Genomic DNA, 12,236 nt, shown 5'->3' on the forward strand with positions numbered 1-12,236 from the left:
TTTGATTTAATAAAACTAGTCGCGCATTTTCCGAAGAGTGGCGTAAACCCGATATATAAATAGTAACAGGCAGACGCAGAGATGTACACACACACACACACACACACACACACACAGACACACACACACTGGATCATGCACGCTCAAACGCAGGCCCCCAGTTTTGCCACGGGATGCTGTTTTCCAGCTGTTTAAGCCGCAGCTCGAATTAGCTGCTCAGCCATTGGAAGGAAAGGCAAGCACGATACCAGTAATTACTGTCTGATTGGTAGAGTGGCTGCAATTAGCAAGTTCCAGCCTTGATGATTTGCATAGGCATTAAAAAAGCTCAGTGGAAAGCGAGGCACGGTCGCTGGGAAGTCTATAGCGCAGCGGTCCGCATAGCGCTGGTGAGGGATGACGAGCGCCACAGCGGCACAGGGCAGTGTAACGTTCATGGTGTTAAAGTAAATATTAAAGGGACAAAAAGACAAAACGGTACCCACATTTTCTTTGAAAGCAAAGTCTGTGGCTAGTTGAGAGGCGTTTAATAGCAAGTTAACATTCTTCAGGGCTTTATTGCCGTACTTTTACACAAATGAATGCCTTCTAAAGTACTACATCAATGATTAGAGATATTAAATGTTTAAACAATCCTGGAAAATGAGTACGGAGCATTTACTCAATGCACATTTTTTGAGAATTTTAGAATTAAAACAGACCAAAAAAAATTGATGTGGCCTGAATGAGTTATAGCTGTAACGTGGTTCAAATTCAGTACTCAGAGCTCAAAGCTCACTTTTACTTTTGTTTTAAGTTACGGTACATTAAACGTTTCTTTAATGCTTTCATTTTTTTTTATATCTATGTGTTTGATTATTTGATAAGATTAGATGCCCTTTACCGTTATTGTACAGGCGCCTATGCAAGGTAATTTGGAGTGGCACAACTGAAGGTGCATAAAACGAAGAAGAGGAGGGAGCATAGCAGTACATTAAGATGAACCAATGTGTAAGTGTGTGTGTATGTCGAGGACATATTCCAGGTCGATTCACTTCAGTGAATATCTACCATGTTTGAAAAATGTGATCCGAGTGTCAAAGAAAGAAAAAAAACAGGACAGAGAAGGCGGAAGGGGGAGATGAAACACTCACTGCCGGTTCAATTGGGCGTCGAACGACTCGACGCGGGCTGCCATGCAACACCGTCGCACAGTGCAACTTTATTTGTGATGTTTTACGACCGCTGACACGCGCTATTATGTGTTTGAGTGTCGCAATGCAGCTCTGAAAATCACACAGTAAATCGCACCGTAAATGTCATTTCGACAAACTACTAATGTGGTCTTTGCCGAAAGAGCGGCCGCGTTCTCCTGCCAGGGTAATGACGTGTTAGCGGTGACCGCCGTCATATACACTTCAGTCAGTGCCAAACCCGGAGCAGATACCATCCGTCGAGCGCGGAGACTGAGAGAGCGAGAGAGAGAAGCGGCGCGGAGAAATCTATTAGCTCCCCAACCCGTACAGTATGCGCGTTCGCCTCGGCAGCGGCAGCGGCAGCTGCAACAGCAGCGGAGGCGGCGGCACAGGAGAGAGTCTCAGCAGTGGTCCTCCCTTATCATAGCACATTTAACAGGGGGCTAATCCAATCAGGTGGGATAACAGGGTTACTCTCTGTGAGAGGAGGAGGATCAGGCGAGCGCTCCTCTGCTTCCCATTAGTGAGCGCCTCTCCAGCCGGGCCTATCCTAATCCCATTTCCCCATCTAAAGCCTTAACCCAAACAAGCGCACAGGACAATAATCTCTGGTCACACTCCTGTCGGCCGCCCCGGGCCTCCTGATGCCGCTAATGGAGGGCTAGCCGGAGAGATGCCAGCAGAGCGCCCAGAGGGGCGGAGAGTGAGAGCAAAACATCCACCGCTTCTCCTTTTGTTTATCTCTCCGCGCGCCAGAGTTCTATTTTGGTCTCCGTGAGGGAGTTGTTGTTTTTTTTGTGTGTGTGTGTGTGTTTGTGTGTGTGTATCTGTTGCCGGTTTGCGTGTCCGTCGCCATCACCAAAAAACCTCAGAAATGCGCGGACCTGGCAGAGTTCTGCGACCGACTGCGACGCCGTTTTTGCAGAGGACTTTGATTGGGATTTTATTGCCAGCGCAGCTCCGGGGAGAGCAAAAAAAAAAAAAAAAACTCCACTGCTAAGTTAGACACTTGGGTGTAGATGGAGATTTGTGGCATGGACAGGAAGCCACTCAATGCATTTTCTTTTTTTCTTTTCTTTTTTCATTTTACTTCAGACGGAGAGAAAAAAAAAAAAGGGCGAGCGGAGGTTTTGGCTCACTGTCCTTGTTTTTCTTGTCCCCGCTGAAGGCACATGTGCCCCAGATGCAGGGTCCCGATCCAACCCCAGGCTCACCCAGACGCCATCCTGAGTGTCTCAGATCACTTACACACTCTCCAACAGCCCTGGAAAAAATGGCCTCATCCACATTTCTCTTTTATATTTATTTATTTTTTTTCCTTTTTGCTTTCCATAAGTAAATCGTGGCCTCAACTTCCCTAATTAATTCCAAGTGAAATTTGGTTGGCGGCGGCGACGGAGTGGCTCGCAAACAGGCTCTTTTTTTTTTGTTCAACCCAGGATTTTCTGGTTTGGGTACAGAGCAAAGCTTCTTAAATGTATTTCAGAAGAAGAGGGGAAGGTGGAAAACCTCAGTAGGAGGAAAACGTTTCCCTCGGCTTTCGCTGAAATATTGCTGCCTGCTCTGCTCCAACCCCTCAGTCTTTACCTGTTGTTGTTTTTTCTCCTACCATCCCCCCCACTTCATTACCCGGCCAATGAATGACTGAATAGTAATGGTGCACTTGTGTGGCTTGCTCTGTGTCTGTGTGGACACAGCTGCGAGTGGAGCTAAATCACAGCTATTAGACTAAATCGATTATGGGGCTGATTTTTCTTCTCTTTGACATAATTAATCCCAAAGCCTGGAGGCCTTATTTTTTTTAAAAAAAATATGTTATTTTTGTGAAGGTTCGTGAACTACAGATTTAGAATAAATATAACTCATTTCAATATGTTTTTTGTTTTTTTTTAACAAGCATAAAGCAGAAAACATAATGTCTGACTTTGTAGTCTGTCCTTCTTCTGCTAAAAAATCTCATAAGCAGTTTATTTTTAAGTTTGTGTCCAAGCCATTATGTATTAAAATGTCCACATCCAGCTGCAGACCAATTCTATTTTATTTTGTCTCAATAATAATTTGTGCATCATTACGATCTGAAGCTGCACGTTGTTGATGTTGTTTCCCTGCGGCCCTGAAATGCACAGAGACTAAAAACTTCTTCCACTTGCCAACAAGGGAGGCCAGAGTTAATAATCAGCAACAACTACTCAGCTATAAAACACCGTAGCCCAGTAAGTAACAGCAACAGCATTTGCAGTTTGATATTCCGGGTGCGAAGAGGGGAGTCAGTAAAACCATCAGCTGATGTCGCTGAGATCTGCTCATTGAGACCGACTCTCAACCGACCGCAATTCAATCGGTATTTTAAACTGAGCAAACTCGTTTTTATGTTTAAAAAAAATAATGCTTGGCTTTTTATTTGCCCACAGGCACTTGTTTCTTAGAGTCTGGTATGTTGACGCTGGACTGCAGCAGCCTGCAAGTGTTTGGGGTTGTACCAGTTTGAGTAAATGATAGATGCTGAGGAAAACATCAGCGAATGGGCTGCATGCTTTTCAGTCAATTAACCCCGAGGAGGCTGTCAAAACTCACACAAACTGAAGCGTATGTACGCATCTCAAACAACAATGAAGTCTTTTTTTCTTTTTTTTTTTCAAGCTTATGGTCTCAGTTGTGCATGTCACACATTGTGTAATCAGCCCCAACTCTCCAAGATCATTTGGGTGAACTAGAGTCGCCTGCTGGTATCAATTTACTAAACATGAACGAATGACAGCATGGTAGAAAGATTTCTGCATTTCTGGCAAACGCACTTGCATGAGTCCACTTGGAGGGGAAAAAAAGAGTAATTGAAATTATTCTAAATCGTTTCAAAATTGTCGACAGCTGTGGAATGTTTTGGAGAACAAGTTCAGTCGTCTAAATCATCGGCGCTGATCAGTTTTTGGAATCGGGCAATTTGAAAAGCCAAGTCACTTAATAATTTCTTTCTCAACGCTCGGCAGGCTTGCAGCAGACAAATTCACTGAAATCAAGCTTAGATCCACCATCTTATATGACAACAACTGCCTCAGCTATTCATGACGTAAGGGATTTGCATAAGGGACAACTCTGTTTTTTCCCTGCTCAGCTGGCAACAACAGTTTCACTCCCTCCCCCCCCACATAAAAACCAATTTGAAGGCAGTGTTTAGCCCACATCAGGCTTTGTCGGTCCAATGGCAGAAGATCCTGGTGGTTTTCACGGCAAAGCTGCTTTAGAGACTGAGAGTCACATTTGATATTTTGGGAATTGCAATACTGTAGCTGACCTGCCCCTAATGCTAATACTGGGATGGCAGGCAAGGCAGACACACTTTTTTTGTACAATTTCAATTTAGCTTTCGTATTGTATAATGATAACATGGACCCATTTTCTGATAAGCAAAAAAAACAAAAAAAAAAAAAAGAGAGAGAGAGAGAATGATGGGAATTGATTTGATTCTCAACATGTAAACAAAACATTGAAAAAAAATTGTTTTAACGTGTTCCCTGTGTATGAAAGCACCAAGTGATGGTGATGGTTGAGATGCTTTAGTAAGGCTGTCAAGCTATTATCTATTAATTCAATTAGAGCAGGAAAAAGGCATCAAGATAGTGTTCAGTTATTATTTCTATTACTTTTGTTAGGTTGAGAAATGCTGTCCATGTGTTGACATTTTGGAATTAAAAATGAAAAAAAAAAATGTTATAGTAATAATAGCGCAGATTCCCAGCTTTGATCTTTGAGCTCCCCCACAAAGGTAGTAACATCCTCTCACGATTTGCTTTCATCAGCAGCCTGTACAGCAAGAGGCAATCTGGGACACTTTTTCAAAAATTAAAGTTGAAGGTTGAAATCAAATTGATATTAACTGTCAACTACACGGGCCGCCACGGAGTAGATATAGTGTTTTTAAGTCTATATCCACAGTAACTGCTCAGTACTTATTTATTTCACCAGGGCCTGACAGGAAGTTATTGCAGAGGAATTCAGCAGATGTTCTGCGGAGCCCTGCCACAAACCAGGATCAAACCACAATTTCTGCCTAATGAGGATGCTGAAAGAAGAAAATAAGTCTTTGTAATAGATGTTAAAAAAAAAAAAAAAATCTGGACTGAGTGTTACATAAAAGATTGTAATCATGAGCACTAATCACATTCTGGCATTTAACTCGGTGGTTACATATTTAGTCTCAGAAAATAAGCCAGCGGTAACTATCTTTATTACACAGCCAGCTTGGCACAGCAGGACGTTTGACTTGGCTCACGACCTTCATGTGTGTGTGCGTGTGTGCGTGTGTGTGTGTGTGTTGGGGGGTGGGGGGATCCCCTCTCAAGCCTGGGTGTGAGTTATCGCCGACTTTCGAACGGTGTCAATACAAATATTGTTTCAAGCTATTTTGAATTCACCAGCACTGCGGCATCTGTCCTTACGCTGACAATCTGTCTTGGCTGAACATCAGACAGACAGGCAGGCAGGCGTTTGATTGTTGTCAAATATCGCTCCAGTCGACATGCCCGGCAACCACAGTAGCAGTGTTATCCTATTATTGGTCTAACATCTCTGTTTTGCTGTCATGGACATGTGCCAGCAGATTTGCATCTTTGACATGATTGTAACTAGAAAAAAAAAAAACACCAGCAAACTGCAAACTATCTGGGTCTATTTCCTGTTTTTCTCATTCAGGATCATTTCAACCGACACAGCTGGCAAATACCTTCTATTTTTTTCCAGAAACGTAAAAAAATATATTTTGCTCGAATTTTTCAAAAATAACGGCTGGGAAGCCCCAGCGTCCCCCACTGAGACGGAACTGCTTCTGCCCGCAGGCCTGTGGATCAATTTCCTGATGCTCCCCTTTCAAAATATACACGACGTTCCCGGCGGAGGCTGAGCGGTGTGTGCGAGGGCAGGGACAGAGAGCGGTGGAGGCCAGCAGGGGCTGATGGACGAGGAGAACTTGGCCCTGGAAGTCTCCACCTGGTGGGCCGGTTGAGGGCCAGCGAGGAATCGGCCCGGCGCACAAAGCGTGCCTTGTGTGAGATAAGCGGCGGGCACCAGGAGGGCCCTACGGCACTATTTTCACAATCAGAGCCAGTTTGTTTTCTCTGGGCCTCCGAGCTGGAGCCTGTCAGGAGAGCAGCATGCTGGCAGGGCTGTAGGTTGTTGGGTAGTGAGGGGGGGGGGGTTCCCTGACAGGGTGGGCCGGGGGCTTCAGGGGCTCCTGAACATCTTATTTGACTACATCTGTTTGCTTAATGCTGTCAGGGACTGATTTCAAGCTTGGTCTCCTATTTACTGCGCACTCCTATAATTAAGCCTAACCATAATTATTGGATGATTATTTGTTGTCGTTAAGATGAGAGGAACAAACGTACAAATTCATTTCAAACACAATAAATATGGAAATATATATTGAGTAAGTATATTTTTCTTCCATTTCCACTAATTATCATCTTTTTGTGCTTTACATATGTATTAAAGGACGTTTCTGAGGGCCGCAATAAATAATTTCTTTCAGCTACTGTCATCACAGTCATTGTGTTGTTTTTCTGGCCCTTTTTGGAAAATAAAATTGCGCTATATTACCGCGACATTTGACAGTGAGTAAACGTGAAAGACTCCGAGTTTTAAGTATCTTATCTTGGTAGCGACAGTTTACAAATTGCTACTAAAATATGCTGAGAGACAGTGACTTTAGCGTTGCGGGCGATGACAGCGAGTGTTTTTAGGGGACTAATATTATCAAGAAAGGCGGCAAGGAAAATGTGTTCGGGTGACATTTAAGTTGAAGATTTCTGGTATGTAAGAAGTTCTTCAAGCTTCGTATTGGGATTACTTAAAAGCACTTTCTTTGCATGCCCACCCCGTGATTTTCCCCCCATTCCACTTTTGGCCCATCGGTGGCCGGCCGGCGCTCCTCTCAGCTCCCTCCCTGAAGACCTCTGGCTCCACAGAAACAGGAAATGGTAATAGTGCTGCAACCCCCGGTTCCCCCCAAAAATCCATCTGTATCCACGTTTCTCTCCCCCCTGAATGAACAAAAGGAAAAAAATGGACAAAAAACAGATGTGTAATAATACATAGGTGTGGAAAGGGAAGGTTGGGAAATAAAATAAAGGCCAGGGTTACACTTTTGGTAAATTAATGTGAGAGGACTGTGCGAGACAGCTTTTGACTATAGCAAGGGGCATTTAGTTTCAGCAGCTTAGCTCCAAGCTGGACGTATAAATTAACTAGCTGATGGAGCGACAGTGGCCTGGGGGGTAGTTTGCTGCATTTTGCAAAGAATTTCATTTCATTTAACGTTGGTTTGGCTGGTTTTGGTTTGCACATGCATGTCTCGTGACAAAAACTGGCCTAGCATGACAGCTTGAAATCTGACGTGATAAATAACAAGTCACACACTGTCCTTTGTGCAGATCAAAAGGCTCCGCTGTGTCTTTTTCTACTACGGGCTGTGCAGCCTCGCCACAGGTGGACGCTCAGCTCACTCCCCTTCCCCTCCCGCATCGGCATCCCAGTGTTTACGAGTCACTTCACCTCTGACCAAGCATGTGGTGAAGCCACCCAGCTCCAGTCGAATCGGAGCAATCTGCTAACTATCCCCCTTGGACACCGGCAGATTCCTTTTTTTTTTTTTACGACGAACTGTGGGGCGAAACCGCACAAGGCTTAAAAAAAAAAAACAGATCGCTCTGACTTCATAGCATTTTGTGGTCGAGATTCCCCTTTGAGTTCCTCTCCTCAGAGCTCTTCCCCTTCTCTGCGCCGCTTTCATCTTGATTTAAAATGCAGCTGGAGCCACCTAATAATATTCTTTGTTTTAGCCCTTCAAGAGCAGCGTTTCATGGTCTGGGCTGTACACAGCCAGATTTATAGATTTAGCTTTAAAGTGTTCCAAAGTTAGCTGCTACGATGGCACGAGCCAATGGAACCAACGGCCCTTCAACAAAATGTGTCGCAGTCAGACGTTTTCTACTTTACCGCAGTTTTATATGTCGTTTTCTTCACCTTGGGGTGCCCAGTTAAATATGAGCACCAGAGCCCCATTTTTCTTATACAAGGGTTTACCGTGAGGGTACGAGATGCACCCTATGGAGCACAGATGTGGCCACAGCACGAGCAAATAGCACCGTTTTGCTTTGCCAAAATACAATCATAAAACAAATCTTATTGCAATAAGTAACTATGAGACCCAAATGTCTCCTTTTCCTGTGGCAGGATTGTGAGATCTGCGCCATCAACCATGACGCTGAGTTGCACAGGGGGAACCCACAAAAAAATGCTGAGGCCTGATTGGGTAAAAAAAAACACATCTTGGAGACCAAGTTTACGCTGAGCGAAGAGGTTAAAAAAAAAAAAAAATGTTTTCAAGTGACTACTGCAGGGATCTCCATGTTTGTGATACATCCAGCATCTGTGAATCAAGACACAGTTGATACCACTCATGGTACATCTCCTCAGGACACTAAGGAGACAAACCCAGGCACTGCTTCCGGAGGCTACCAGCCGTCTGCCTGAACAGAGGAGACCAGAGCGAGCACTGAGTGTTCCTGTTCCCAGGTTTCTCCACTGCATTTTACCCATGATGATGATCTTCCGCCCTGCCTTTCACCTCCTCCAAATAAATCGATGCACAGACAAACAAAAAGCAGCAAGTTGCCCACGGTGATACGACTGATTTTAGATCTTCTTCCTCTGCAGTGTGCCAGTGAATCTGGCCATAGGAACGCTCTTGGAATAATTTGCAAAACCCAGAGTTCCTGACTACTAGATCTTTCCATCTGTGGTGTAATAAGAAATTATTCTAATGAGGCGTGGGTCCTATTTAAATCATCCATAAAGATGTAGCAGTAATTAAAGTAATTGGCTGAAGTGTTTTTAATGAGAATTTTTCAATTATTTATGTTGGTAACTTAGAGGTTTTGGATCAGGTTTAAAATGTTACTACTACTACTACAACTAATAATAATAATGATTATGATAATAATGAAATGTATGTAATTGCATTCATATTGCATTGTCTCTTTACCACATAAGGCAAATGGTAAAAAAAAAAAAAAAACAACAACAACAAAGAACTTGAATGTGTGGTAGTGTAACTTTAATGAAACCAACACCTTCGCTCTTCTGACACAGAGTGCAGCATTGGCAGGAAGCGCTTCACTTATATTTTGCGTCCTGGAGGGGCGCCAGAGAGCTCACGGCTGGTTGGTGGCCCGAGGCCTGCCGACACCTCTCCCCAGCCCCGCTGAAATGTTTATTTATAACTCTCCACCAGCTCCACCTCCCCCTGTCGTCCGCCAGCCGCCATGCCAATTCAAACACGCCGGGCCTCTCCAGACTGATCCGGAGCCTGATTTCAGAAAGGAGAGAAGCATTTTCCCCTGCACTCCCCCGCCGCTCCCCGGCTCCAAAGCGGGAGAGGAGGACTGACTAGAAGCAGAAGGTGGAGGACAGAAGGGGAGGTGTTGGGGGGAGCAGAGGTTTACTCCATCCAGCATCCCAAATTGGTTTCAGAGCAGCAGTTGGACTCCGGGGATGCGCGGCACACACTGCCGACTGGCTGTGTTTGCTTTTGCGGGCCGGAGGAAATCTGATCTCCGTCGGCGCAGTCAGCCAGCCAGCCCACATCCCACATCCCACATCCCTCGCATCGCTACCACCAAGAATGAAGGGGAGCTGGGAGCGCGGTCGCCCCCAGAACAGGTATCGCCGATATTTCGCTCGGAAGAATAACAAAACGCGAAATCCGAGAGTGGAAAAGGCGCATATTTCTGGAAAAGCCTCAACGCTTACATCATTACGCCACACGAGCCCTTCTCCAGTTCTGCAGACAGGAAGCCACATGTCTGCGCGAGGTAGGAAGACATGTCGGGTCCCCGGAGGGGAAGGAGGCATCGCCAGACCGGACTACGGGGGGAGAAGCGGTTCACCCAGGAGACCCCGGGGCCACCGCGGCCCTCCGTCCCTCCGTCCGTCCGTCCGTCCTCGCCTACCGCCGCCGTGTGGCCCACTTGGCGTGCGAGAGCTGTCGCCAAATCACCAACAGGGGTTGTTTACCCAGAAAAAGAAAGATAGGAAAAAAATGCACAGCGCTCATACGGCGGAGTTGTGATTGGTGTGTTGCCCAAGGCAGACAAAAAAAAACAAAAAAACAAAACCCAGCTCTCAAAAGTGAGACTTGTTTGCCACCGTGCGAAACGCGCATTTGTCTTAAAAAAAAAAAAAAAAAAACACACCGGCCACCGAGAGTTGGCGACATCCCCTGCAGCAGCGAAATGCAGATCAGCCGGCAATGTACAAAATTGAAATATATACCATATTACTTCCACTCGATAAATGAAGTCGCTGTCTGATAAATAATATATGAAGTGTCAAATATTTATTCAAACAGCAAAAAAAAAAAAAGTGGGGGAGTGAGAGGAGGGAAGCCCGGCACATATGCGGGGAATATATTATAGACGCGGGATGTATGGTAACAGGCGGCGCTCCAATTAATGCAGCCGTCTTGGAGACAGAGACGGGACTTAATGTGGGGCTGAGGCCACGACGCTGCTTTCATGCACAGGGCCGCTTTTCTTTCAAATTCTGTGTGTGTGTGTGTGTGTGTGTGTGTGTGCCTCTCATTTCTGCCTTGATCTTTTGCTCCTTCACGTACATTGCACACACAAATGCAAAATATATATATATATATATACATATATACATATATATATATATATATATGTATCTGTGCAGGGGGACAGCTCCTCATTTCTCTGGCAGACAGTTTGCTTGCCTTGCATCCAAATGGACTCATCCCGCGCCGCCCTCGTATATGATGACAAATCCCACATTTAATTTACTCTGCCTCTTTTGCAGCGCACACCAACTTCTTTTATTTAATAAATGGCCGCGCCTCAAAGGCGACTGACCGAGTGTTGAAAACGAGGCGCGCTGACGCACCTTTCCCGCCGCCGTCGCCGCCGCTTGTTGTTTCCCCGCCTGCCTTGCGAGCGTGCGACTGCCAGTTGTTTGTGTGTTTGTCGTGAGCGACTCCTCCGGGAGGGGTTGGGTGGTGGTGGTGGTATGTGTATGTGTGTGTGTGTGTGTGGGGAGGGAGGGGGGGCGCAGTACGTCTCCACAGTAACCGCCTCTCTTGGTGGTCCGTCATTAATAGTCCGTCTGGTGTTGATGATTTAGATCCAGTCGGAAGAAAAAAAAAAAAAAAAAAGAGGGGGGCAAGGGGGGAGTGAAATAAAGTGGGGTGGGGCGGCCGCGCTGAGATACATCAAGTGAGAATCCCATAAAAAATCATTTAACGACTCGGCATAATAAACACATCGACAAGTGAATAAATAATTAGTAAATCAAGAGGTCAGTTTAACAAACCTGCCCCCCCCACACACACACACACTCACTCCCTCCTCTGTGTCTGTGTGTGTGTGTGTGTGTGTCTGCGCTCAGCAATTCACTGTTTGTTTTTCCTCTTTGTCTCATCCCCCCCACCACCACCACCACCCGCCTCCCCCGAGTGAAGAGAAATTGAGAAACCAATCTAAAATCCATCAGGACTTCCCTGCCCACAAGCCCCTCCCTCCGCCCTCCCCCCTCAGCCGTACCCCCACCCCTCCTCTCCTGTTTTTTTTTTTTCTTTCTTTTTTTTTGTGTGTGTGTTGCAAGCGTCTGGAAATTGGATGAGATGTTCGTTTAGCGGGCAGCTGGTCTGGGGCCGATATGAATTGCGTTTCCCCAACGCCAGGAAAGGTCAAGCCCCCTCGCCTTGACGGAGTGCACCGGCCTATTGAGTGGCGCTTTAGTCCATTTACCAACCGCCAATGGCGAGGCAGCAGAGGGGAGAGAAGGCCGGGGCCGCGTGAGGCATGGTGAGGTGGGGGGGGTTGGGGCGGGAGAGAGAGAGAGAAAAGAATGGCGGCGCGTCGGATATAAATTCATTGTTTCTCATCGTCCAGCTGGGGCAGGAGTGGCGGGGAGAGATTGGCGGGATGGGGGGGTTGGGGGGGATATTGCCGTCTGAGTGGGCTGTGTGACAGAGGAGATGAGCCCCCGCCA

Source organism: Nelusetta ayraudi, unplaced genomic scaffold (assembly GCF_046127955.1).
Source record: "Nelusetta ayraudi isolate G7.1 ecotype Tasmania unplaced genomic scaffold, CSIRO-AGI_Nayr_v1 ptg000058l, whole genome shotgun sequence".
In the NCBI taxonomy this organism is placed as follows: Eukaryota; Metazoa; Chordata; class Actinopteri; order Tetraodontiformes; family Monacanthidae; genus Nelusetta; species Nelusetta ayraudi.